The sequence below is a fragment of the Lycium barbarum genome, chromosome 4 (genome assembly GCF_019175385.1).
Source record: "Lycium barbarum isolate Lr01 chromosome 4, ASM1917538v2, whole genome shotgun sequence".
Taxonomy (NCBI): domain Eukaryota; kingdom Viridiplantae; phylum Streptophyta; class Magnoliopsida; order Solanales; family Solanaceae; genus Lycium; species Lycium barbarum.
This window is the reverse complement of record NC_083340.1, coordinates 136,874,969-136,878,626: the sequence shown is the minus strand read 5'-3', so window position 1 is coordinate 136,878,626 and position 3,658 is coordinate 136,874,969. Positions and strand designations below refer to the sequence as shown.

General features: G+C 33.2%; 1 long non-coding RNA gene across 1 annotated transcript; it reads right to left on the bottom strand.

The window, feature by feature from the left end:
* Positions 1 to 297: 297 nt before the first annotated feature.
* Positions 298 to 2,107, bottom strand: LOC132636618 (uncharacterized). The gene is made up of 2 exons (XR_009581346.1): positions 1,863 to 2,107; positions 298 to 1,253 (listed from the first exon to the last, which is right to left on the bottom strand). It is a non-coding gene; the product is annotated as an uncharacterized LOC132636618 (long non-coding RNA).
* Positions 2,108 to 3,658: the final 1,551 nt, after the last annotated feature.

The window sequence follows — 3,658 nt, the reverse complement described above, 5'->3', positions numbered from 1 at the left end:
TATATCCACCCGCCTTTGTAACTCATCTATTGTTCAGACTTCAATTTTTTACCAATAATGAGGCTGATGCTTGGAATACCATGTTTATTTTGGTGTCGTGATAGAAGTTGTGGCTTTCAAGTCATGACGATTAATTTAGTGGATCGTGTTAAGTTTTTTAATTTTTTATTTTTTTTATTTTGTGGCTTGAAAAACAGGTGTAACGTCATTAACATCATTATAAAATAGCCGGATAGATTATTTTCCAGCTTGAGTGACCTTTTAAGTAAAATAACATAAGATAAATGACTTTTCTGATGCAAAAGAAGAATAAGTGATTTTATTCATCTATTTTCAATTATTCAGTAAATAACTAACTTGCGACATAGAGAGTAAATTAGATTGAGACTTTGTGGCCTATAATGAGATTGATGCTTCGAGAAACCTGCTTGTTTTTTCTCAACAGGGGTGCCACTACGTTGAAGGATCTCAAGCTCAACAAGAACAAAAGACACGAGACCCAATGTTAAACCGGACATAATACCAGCAAAAAGTCCCAAGGAACATGAGATCGCTGCATACACAAACCATGTAACTGTTCTAAGTGCTATTTCTGCACCTAGGTAATTTGGTCCCTTCATGGACATTCTAGCTATTTCCACTGCATTTAACAGCTGCATATTTGTCTTTTCAATAGACAAAAGCCACAGACCCTAACATGTAGGCCCTAGAATTGTGGCACCAATTAGAATTGAGGCCTAAGCATTATAGTCCCTAACATGTATATATAAAGATTCTAATAGAACCAGCAGCAACCTGTGAATTCCATCATGGCACTTAAAACATAAAAGCACTTTAGTACTTGTTTGAAATTTTACTGATTTCACATATATTCGTGTGAAAAATACTGGATTTAGTTAGACATGCATCATTCTCTGACTGTCCGTTGAAATCCTCAAATACCATCATACAGAGCTCATTTTAGGCTAATATTATACAAAATAAAATAAAGTGAGAAAGATTACCAGAGGGCAAAATCCGGGCTTGATAAAAAGCACATGAAACGTAGGAGCTTCAGTTTTAGAAAAAGACATTAAATTAAATTTACTTAGGTCTGCCTAGCCTGTTCCTCAACCCATTCATCGGGTTATTCACTACTCCTCTTCTTCTTCTTCTTCGCGTAAGTGATTCTGAATGCCTCATAATTTCTCAATAAGTAATAACTTGATATAAATTAAATGAATCAGCCATCGTCCGTTGGTAATTTCTCAGAACTAATAACGTGATACAAATGGATTCATTATATCACCCAAAACAGAAATTAAGCTTAAAGTTACATATTCATCAAAACAATTGTAAGCGAAGAAAAGAACGTCTATGTAATTTGCAGTAAACAAAGAAATATATGAAAAATATGCATAATATTATGATATCTAGCTGTGCGATAGAGGAGCAAAACAAATTAGGGAATTTGATATGTTTGCTACTCAAGTAGTTCTTTTTTTGGTGCAATTAATATTATAAAAACTAGCTAAAGTTATTACATACTGAGGCGTTCATTCTGCTTAATTAGAACATAATTGTTTCCCAAGCGGACTAAAATATTACAAATACAAACCGAACCTATTCTAATAAAAATCGTCCCATAATTAACTGCTTCTAACTTAGAACACATAAATCGGCGCTGTCATTAATAGACCTTAATCTTCAGAACTGAGTTAAGACCTAACCCTAGAATACAAACCTAATCCTAAAGGAAGAGGGAGCTGTCAAGAATAAGTACCTTAAATGGCTAGAAACTGAATAACTAAACATAGAAATTTCACATAACTATATAAATCTTTAATAGTTGGAAAAATAGTACCAAAAAGGGGGAAAGTTACCTCAAATGGTGTATTGTCGGTTGGACAGTGAACGGCGACGGCGGAAACTGGGCTGGGGACGGCGGATATGGGTGATGGGTAGTCAGCGGCGATGAGCTATGGCTGAAATCGAGTAGAGAGAGAGGAGAGAATGGAGTGTGAAATGAGATGATGGGAAAAGTAGTGTGATATTAATTTGATTTGCCCACCATGTGAGGTCGGTTACTTTATTATAATTATTTTTTATTTTAAAATTTTCCGACCTGGTGAGGTCGGTAACTGAAAAATTATTTTCGAATTTTTGTAAATTATGCATTCTGATTTCACGAGGTCGCCCAATTAATTATATATTTAATTTTAAAAAAATATTTACAGATCACGAGAGGTCTGCACTGTTTTGCGGGATAGCTTTGCGACCTACTAAGGTCGGTAATTTTTTTTCAAAATTTATTATCAAAATTAGCAACCTATTGACCTTTGCTTCCTTATCTTTGGTAACTAGAAATCAACCTTCACGAGTTGAGTAAAAATAGCTAGCCTATCTTACTCTCCCTATGCAAAATAGCAGTTCGTCTAGCCGTCTTTTAGCTTCAGGTCAGTTTTTGTAAAATAAAAATAAAAAAATAAAAATGCATGCTTATACCGATCTCATGAGGTCATTTTTTTTCCCTACCTCATTGAGGTCGCTTTTAAGCAGTTTTTTAGTAGGGGATTATCATGTTTTCCGTAGTTGGGGTAGAAGACGTTATTACGTAAAACGAAAAGAAAAAAAAAAACAGACTTAATTGACATGTCGAACTGTATTTATCAATGTTTAATAATAAATGTAACTTTTAACTTATATAATAAGGTGAGGGCCCCAAGTTGGGTGCATAATCTTTTGTTACACGGACGAATCTATAACTCTGTTAATCAATTAGTACCATATTTAACAGATAAGAATTGAGGAAAAGATCGGATGATCGATATATAGAAGGCAAAGTGTGTGATGGCCACATATTCTTTCAAGCACATCGTTTGTTGATAATTCAATGAAAGTGTAATTGTTTTTTCTTCCTAAGTAGTGAGTACTATAATATACCTGGCGCATCTTGATTTTTGATGCCCCTCCTGTTGCAGTGAATTCAAATTCTTTTTGTTTTATTTTATGGAGTAAATTTTTCAAATGATCACTTAACTTAGTGAGATTGTATAGTAAAGTCGCGTATCTTATTTTTTATTAATAAAATCACTTAATTATAAATCTTATTTAAACATATTAATGTTTAGCCAAAAAGCTACTATTTCTTTGCTAAAAAGAATATCTAAACTTGGCGCGTTTTATTTAAATTTCTTTAAACTATTTTTGGTCCTAATTACTCTCTTGTTCTTGACCTTTTTTTTTTTTTTTTTAATTGTTACCACTTCAAACAATAACTGGTCCTAATTAGCCCCATATTAATCTGACGTGTAAGAAGATTTAAAATACCATTTCTTTTTATATTTAGTCATTTCAACTGCTATTTCCTTATTTCCTTCCATACATTTTCTATATTCCTCTCTATTAAAATACAACTATCAGTTTCCTTCTTTTATCATTTTACTTTTAAGGGGGTAATAATTATAGAAAATCCAAGAAATAAGAGGATAATTAGAACCAGTTATTGTTTGAGGGATAATAATTATTTTAAAAAAAAAACGAAGGGGGGGGGGGGGAGGGGGGGGGGGGTTGGGGTAATTAGATCCAAGTATAATTTAAAGAGAAATTTGAATAAACTGTGTCAAGTTTAGAAGGCTCTCTAGATATTGTGCCAAAAATTTCTGACCCGAACCAAGAC